The sequence below is a fragment of the Microtus oregoni genome, unplaced genomic scaffold (assembly GCF_018167655.1).
Source record: "Microtus oregoni isolate MIOR12 unplaced genomic scaffold, Mior012 000025F_ref0000491, whole genome shotgun sequence".
NCBI lineage: Eukaryota > Metazoa > Chordata > Mammalia > Rodentia > Cricetidae > Microtus > Microtus oregoni.
Genome location: NW_024543084.1, coordinates 7576273 through 7584887, shown reverse-complemented (window position 1 = coordinate 7584887; position 8615 = coordinate 7576273).

Here is an 8615-nt window from a genome sequence, read left to right as displayed (position 1 = left end):
TTTGACACAAGCGAGAGTTATCTGGGAAGAGAGAAGCCCAGTTTTGAAAACTCCTCCCTCTGAACTGGAGGCATGCCTAGGGGCATAATTTTGATTACTGGTTATTGATGTGAGAGGGTCCCAGCCACTGTGGGCAGTGTCATCCAGACAGCAGGTGGTGCTGGCTTCTAAGAGAGCAGACTGACAAAGTCAGTGGGAGCAAGCCAGTAAGTAGCACTCCTCTGTAGTTCTGCTGAGCTGAGCTCCTTCCTCCCTCTAGGTCCTTGCCTTAAATTTCCTCAATAATTGTAAGCCGGCAAACCCTTTCATCCTCACGTTTCTTTTGGGTACAGTGTTTCCCACAGCAATATCAAGCAAACTCGGGCAGATATTATTAGCAGGTTTGTAGAGTATTGCTACGACGACAACCTGACCTTGTTACTTTCAGGAGGATTGTGGGAGGCATTTGGAACTTTGGATTAGACAAGCTGTTGAGTTTTCAAAGCTTAATTGGCTATTGTGGGATCTTGAAAGAAAAGAATGTTGAGAGCAATGCAGATGGTGAAGTCTTGCTTATTATAGTTCAGGGGGAGTCCCTAAAAGACTATCGGGGCTATTTGAGTGTGAACAAAGCCTCCTAAAAAGAAGCCGTGTTTGGCAGAAACTGATTGGTCAATTAGAATTTTAGTGCTATGGAGAAATTGGAATGTTGCACATACAAAAGGTTGATTACCCTATTTTGAGATAGTTCTAGCTCCCCGTCTAGCTCCTTGCCCACCTCTGTGTCAGAATTAGCATCTTATGACTTATGTAGTAGGTAAAAATAATAATAATACTTTTTAGACTCTCCTGACTTAGCGGACCACTAACCACTAGCTTCCATCAACCAAAATGCTAAGAATGGAGTCTCATCAGATAGCATCTCCCTTCTCATTGTACTCTCCTTTAAGATGTACCCACCAAGGCATTTTAAGCTTGCCTTGATTTAAAAATTTCCTTATTCTAAAAACTTCCTGAAACTGCTTTCACATTGGAATGTGGAATTTGGGGTAACTGAAATATGAGTTTCTGGGAAATGGTCTCTCAAAACGGCTCCAGAATTAAATATCTCCTATTCTCTTTCATTTGAGAGCTGTGGTTTGGTTCTTGTGTTGACAAGTGAGATATTTTGTCTTAAGGATCAGTGGCTTCTGGTGAGCTGAAGACTCAGAGTCAAGTTCTACTGAAGTGAAACGTTTGCTTTACTGGGATAATTGATGCTTCTTGGCTGTGATAAAGATGAGGTAAGCATTCTTGGGGTATAGCTTTCTGAGGTGTTTTATCAGGGTTAGCACAGAGAGCTGTGTTTCAGAGGAAGCCAAGGCCTCATCTTAAGTTGGCAGCTGACTAGGTAAAGTGTTAGATTTCCCTACACAGTACTGGTTTTAGTACTACAGAAACAGCAGGGTTGAAAGGGGCATGGAGAACAGTTGAAGTTTAGCACAGTGAGAGGCCCAGAGCAGTTGCTCAAGGTGCAGCTCTGGCTGCAGTGGAAATTCCAGGGATAAAGGGGACTTTGAGAGAATCTGAGCCTCAGTACCACATGACTAGCTGAAGAGATGTCAGGAGAGGTTATCAGTGAGGGGGTGCAGTTTTTGTCAGAGTGGAGAACCTAGAATACTGGAGATGCCACTGCAGGGGGATGACTGCCAAGGACAACAGGTGCTGCACTGCGGCCTCCCAAAGTTACACTCTGTGTGATTCAGATGGGGGATGACTGCCAAGGACAACGGGCACTGAACTGCGGCCTCCCAAAGCTACACTCTGTGTGATTCAGATGGCAGAATCACAGACGTGCAGCTGCCCTGACAGTTTGCTGTCCACAGGATCATGAGCTTCAGATGCTGGCACTGAACTAAAGCGTTTGATTGATATTTCTAGATGTTGGTTTTGCTTTGAATTTGATTCTAGTTGTATTCTATGTTTCCCCTCTTGGAAGAAGTATTTGACTTGTTTTTAATTTTAAAGTTGAGAAATTATAGACTTTTAAAGAGATGTTGGATATTTTACAGAGACTGGACTTTTAAAATGTTGAAATTTTAAAGAACTGGAACTTTTAAAGTTATTCTGTGTTTCATATTGTGATAGTAACATGAATTCGTAGGCATGAATGAGAAAGAAAACAATATGGTTTAATAATGTGGGGGTGTTGGGGGGGTTGGAGAGATGGCTCAGAGGTTAAGACTGCTCTTCTAGAGGTCCTGAGTTCAATTCCCAGGAAACAGATGGTGACTCACAACCATCTGTAGTGAGATCTGGTGCCCTCTTCTGGCATGGAGGTGTGCAGGCAGGAGGAACATTGTATACATAATAAATAAATAAATCTTAAAAAAATTAAAGAAGTTGAATTTTATTTAAAAAATAATGGCATGTGGGTAAGTTGACAAAAATGTCAATTGTGATGGTTAGTTTGTCAAATTGACAAAAGCTAGTGTCACCTAAATGTTGTTAGATCAGACTGTAGGCAAACCTGGTGGCACATCTTCTTGATTAATGAGTGATATGAGAGGGCCCAGCCCACTGTGGGCAGTGTCATTCTTTGGGGAGGTGGTCTTGAATTTTATAAGTATATATATATGTCTGTGTGTGTGTGTGTGTGTGTGTGTGTGTGTGTGTGTGTGTGTGTATAAAATAGGATCAGCAAGCCAGTGAAAGCAATCCAGTAAACAGCATACTTCTGTGTCTCTACTTCCGCTCCTGTCTCCAGGATCCTGTCTTGCACTCCTACCCTGATTTACCTCAGTGATGTAATGTGATCAGGATGTGTAAGGCAAATAAACCCTTTTATCCTCAAGTTGCTTTTGGTCAAATATTGTCAAATATCCCATTCCTTCCCAAGTGATGCTTTCTGTGCTGTTCAATAAAAAGGAAAGCAGAGCTCTGTGTTATGGAGCTATCTATAGCTCACAGATAAACTCACAGAGATACACACAGACCCAGGGGCAGATTCACAAAGCAGGCTCACACAACAGACAAAGGAAGATGCGGGCAGCATGAAAGAGAGACTTCAGATCTGGACTTGTGATGTTTAAATGACTCCAAGGGGATTTTCTTTCGTTTCTTTCCTGAATACAACACTGATATATAATTGGTGACTAGAGTTAATCTGTGAAAAGGAAGAACATTTCATCTAATGAATGAACTAATTTTTGGTTCCAGGTATAGCACATTGAATTTTTTAAAAAGTTTTATTTAAAGTCAATCAGCATTGATTGATGTGGAAAAATCCAATCACCTCCTAGGACATAGATCCAATTACTGGCTCCCAGTACCGCAACCATGAAGAGAATTGTCTGTGATGCTGTACCCATACTTTGGTAATAAAGCTAATATTTACAAGTGGCCAACAAGCTGAGGATATGCCTGAGTATTTGCCTTTACAAGTTGGAATAAAGGATAGGATGGAAGGTTGCTGTCTGCTCCAAGTTGACCCCCTCCCTCCTCACATGTAGCTTTCCATAGAAGATCTTCCCAGAAGATGGATATCATAGGAAAATGCCAGCACATGAGCAACAGGAGACTGGAGCAATAACCTCAGTACAAATGTGCCAAAACCCTTAATCTCAGCACCTCCTTTTGTTTTCACCGAGCGTAAGTCTGAAGTTGTCTAAATTAGACACAATAAAAAAACCAGTTTTATTAGTAAGAACTAAAATAATAATAAGTAAATCAATCAATTAATCAATACCTGTCCTTTTATTCCGATCAAGAAAATAAGTCAGGCAGTGGTGGCATGTAGGGCCCACAGATCTACTCCTCCTTCCAGGGTCCATATTGAGGATAACAAAACATCTTGTTGTAGTTTCTGGCAAAACATCTTGTTTGTTCCTGTGTTCCCTCTGCCCACCCTGGTGGCTGCAGGGGAGTTGTTTGCTCTATCTTGAGCCTGGTAATTTCCCACCTGTCTGGGGGATTTCTATTGCGCAGGATTTAGGTATATAAGGCTTTCTCTAAGCTTGAATAAATGGTATTCTGCATTCCCTTTTCACAAATGACCCACGTCTCTTGTGTTCCTTAATCTCCAGCCCCTTGCCAGGTCCCATAACGTAGGCGCTACAAGGGCACATACCTTTAATCCCAGCACTTGGGAGGCAGAGGCAGATGGATCTCAGTGAGTTTGAGGTCAACCTGGATTTACAAAGTGAGTTCCAGGACAGCCAGGACTGTTACACAGAGAAGCCCAAACTTGAAAAAACAAACAAACAAACAAACAACAACAACAGAAAACAAATAAAGAAAAGAAATAAAATAGAAAAACCAGGCAGACTGTCCATGAAGAGGCTCCACTCTCTGTTCACTCAGACCCAATCCCTCAGGCTCATCAGGAAACAGCCTAGATGTCCCTCAACAGAAGAGATAACAAAATGTGCTACATTTACACTATGGAGTATTACTCAGCTGTTAAAAACAATGACCACATGAAATTTTGCAGGCAAATGAATGAAACTGAGTGAAGTAACCCAGCCCAAAAGAGACAAATATAGTGTGTATTCACTTATAAGTGGATATTACCTATTAAGTAAATAATAACCAAGCTACAACCCTTGGACCCAAAGAGGTTAAGTAAAGAGCAGGTGTCTAGGGATGATGTATGGATCTCCATGGGAAGGGGAAATACAATAAGATTTGTGGGTAGACTGGGATGTGGGGGTCAGGTAGGAGGGGGTTAGATGGAGGGAGATAATGTAGGGAGCGATGGCTGGAATTGGGAGGCATTGAGGGGTGCAGCATGAAAACCTAGTGCCATGGAAACTTCCTGGAATCACTGAGGGTGATCTTATGAAGACTTTTAGTAACTGGGGATATGGAGTTTCAATTGGCCATCTCTTATAGCCAGGCATGGCTTCCAGTTGCTTTCAATTGAGTTGTAGGCCAAGTGGGTCCAATGGAGATCTCAAAATTCCACAAGCTGATGTTAGAATAGAAGGTTGCTCTCTGCAAAGTGACAGTTTAGCCCCATTGCTGAGGACAACGTTCCCACAGCTCACTAAATGTGGAGAGGTGAAACTTGTGCTTGCATGGAGCCATTGCTCCTAAGTTTTAGTCTCTATGCTGTGAGAAAGTAATTTGTAGGCTACCAAAAGAGAACTGTAAACACCAACACTGTTACAAACACTGACCAACAATCTATCCTGCCTGCGAGTTGTGCTAGGGCAATGGTGGTGCAGAACCTGTGGGAGTGGTCACTGGTTTGAGTCTCATGCCACGAGAGGGAACCTATGTTCTACACTGCCCGGATAGCCAGGAACTAGAGAAACTGGATATATAGTTAAGGATAAGAAGTTATAGAAGTAAGAACACAGTTCCTCATATTAAGTCAGAGTCAATGTAGATAAAGTGAAGAACATTGTTTACAACAAATGGATATTCTGGATTTTCCTATTGTTTTGTCTCCCTTTCATTTGCTTGCTTTTTAGGCACAGCATACATTGGAAGAAGGGATTTTATGTGTAGCACAGAGGGTATCCTCGGAATAAACATAGGAGGAATACAAGACTACTTTACTCCATTACTTAATGCTCTAAGTGTAATTAGGAAAATAATAACCTAAGTATTCTTCATATTGAAATGGTTCAGAATAGGAAGTAGTATGGAGTAATCTAAGAAAGATAATAACTCTTGTATGAGACATTAATTTATTCTTTTAGGTGTCTTATGAGCTTTTATAAATTAGGGGATCTGAATCCTACTAATATCAATAACTCCATACCTAGGAGGTTGGGGTATTAAATGACATAATGGGTGCAAGGAACTTTGATGTGATAAAACTTAATCAATGGTAGCTCATGGAATGGGTACTCCAGTTTGGTTAGACAATACGTAAGAATCTTAAATTCATTTTAAAATTGTCTTAGAATTACATCCTCATGTGCTGAAAATATTTTTAAAGATAATAATGGTTTTATTACCACTGAGATGTTATTGCAGTGATAGATGTTGTAGTGTGTGGTCTAGTATTCCACAGGGAGAGAAAGAAGAATTCTCCAGATTTGGTCATTCCAGCCAGCCAGCTTGATATTTGACTTAAAGATTGGAAAAATATTTTATATGACGTGTTAAAAGGAAGTTGTGGTTGCTGAAACCAGCACTTAATAAAATGCAAGCCATGCTGAAAGCAACAATATTTCCTCTTTTAAAAAAGAATTTTGTATGCAAAACCAATCAGAAAAATGCCAGTGACAAGTCAATATTTCAAGAGTATGTGAAAATGGTTATATAAGATTTTGATATGCTAGTATATATTTAGAATACCCAAATAAGCATCCTTTATAAGTTACTCGACTACATAATCTATATTCTGTAAAGCGTTTGATGAAATCTTGAAGATCTTGGAGTATGCAGAACATTGTGAAATAATACACTAGTCCCAGTGGTCGTTTCCATGAATACAGAACTCTCGGCATCCTGTGCTTATTTATAAGTGTCTTTGGTTTTCTCAAGGGTTTCTCTGTGTAACAGCCTTATCTGTCCTGGAAATAGTTCTGTAGACCAGGCTGACCTTGTACTCACAGAGATCCACCTTTGCCTGCCTCCCAAGTGCTGGAATTAAAGACGTGTGCCACCACTGGCCACAGTTGTTGTTGTTGTTGTTGTTGTTGTTCTTCTTCTTCTTCTTCTTCTTCTTCTGGAACACAGAGTCTTGCCAACCAAGGAGAATTGAGAAGCAAATTATATAAAAATATAATACCTTATGAAATGAGCAATGTTGTCCTAAGTCTTGATTTCAGGTTGTTTAATGACTGGGTTTTATTTTCCCAAAGTTAAAGGCTATATTAAGAAAAATGCGGGGGCTGGAGAGATGGCTCAGTGGTTAAGAGCATTGCCTGCTCTTCCAAAGGTCCTGAGTTCAATTCCCGGCAACCACATGGTGGCTCACAACCATCTGGAATGAGGTCTGGTGCCCTCTTCTGGCCTGCAGACATACACACAGACAGAATAGTGTGTATACATAATAAATAAATATTTAAAAAAAAGAAAAATGCTTGTTAAAATGTTATAAGGATTAACATACTTAGTTTATAAAGGGCACACACATGAAGAAAGCACCAGGATCCAGTTGAAATGAGAGCAGAAGGACTGAATGGAAGTTCTAACAGAATGGCCAGATTCTCTGTCACTTATCGTCAACGAAATGGAACGAAAATTAATATTTACAAGTATCATACAACAACGAATTTGCACAGTCATAGACAAGCATGGTATTTTCTGTGTATTAAAAGCACATTCCTGTATCATTACTGGGAGTGGACAAAGAATCTGGGGATTAAATTAATGATTTGGTTTAAGAGTCTCAACAATGTTCAAAACCAGCAATTCTGTTTCTAAGGAAACAGCGCCCTTTTAGACTGATAATCAGAAGTTATCCCTGAGTTTTAGGTGTAAAAGCATTTCTCCTCATGCTGTGTGTGTGTGTGTGTGTGTGTGTGTGTGAGAGAGAGAGAGAGAGAGAGAGAGATATTGAATTTAGTATTTTTTTTATTTTTTTAACTCTTCATATTTTTATTATATCATTATGTAAATGCAAACACTTGCATTCAGTTACCTTGAATACATGTCATAATTCAATACTTTTTTAAAATTTATTTATTTATTAAAGATTTCTGTCTCTTCCCCGCCACCGCCTCCCATTTCCCTCCCCCTCCCCCAATTAAGTACCCCCCCTCAGCCCGAAAAGCAATCAGGGTTCCCTGTCCTGTGGGAAGTCCAAGGAACCTCCACCTCCATCCAGGTCTAGTAAGTTGAGTATCCAAACTGCCTAGGCTCCCACAAAGCCAGTACGTGCAGTAGGATCAGAAACCCATTGCCATGGTTCTTGAGTTCTCAGTAGTCCTCATTGTCCGCTATGTTCAGAGAGTCCGGTTTTATCCCAGGCTTTTCCAGACCCAGGCCAGCTGGTCTTGTTGAGTTCCCAGTAGAACATCCCCATTGTCTCAGTGTGTGGGTGCACCCCTCGCGGTCCTGAGTTCCTTGCTCGTGCTCTCTCTCCTTCTGCTCCTGATTTGGACCTTGAGATTTCTGTCCGGTGCTCCAATGTGGGTCTCTGTCTCTGTCTCCTTTCATCGTTTGCTGAAGGCTAATATTCAGGAGGATGCCTATATGTTTTTCTTTGGGTTCTCCTTATTTAGCTTCTCTAGGATCACTAATTATAGGCTCAATGTCCTTGGTTTATGGCTAGAAACCAAATATGAGTGAGTACATCCCATGTTCCTCTTTTTGGGTCTGGCTTACCTCACTCAAGATAGTGTTTTCTATTTCCATCCATTTGCATGCAAAATTCAAGAAGTCCTTGTTTTTTATTGCTGAGTAGTACTCTAATACGAATTTAGTATTTTTTGAGATTATTTTTATGTGGTTTCATTAGTTTAGCATACTGTGATGGGAGTGCTATCTAGGCTGTCCAAGGTCTGTGAAAAGTTTCTGCACCCCATAAGACTCTCCACTGAGGCAATAATTCAGATCAGACCAAATCAAACCGAGGTTTAATGAATACCAATGCTCCCTGATGACTTCCCAGCTCCTCGGACAGAAGACTGGAAAACAATGTATTTGTTCTCTGGGGTGCTATTTAAATACCCTGTGGGGGTGGTCTTTTGCAT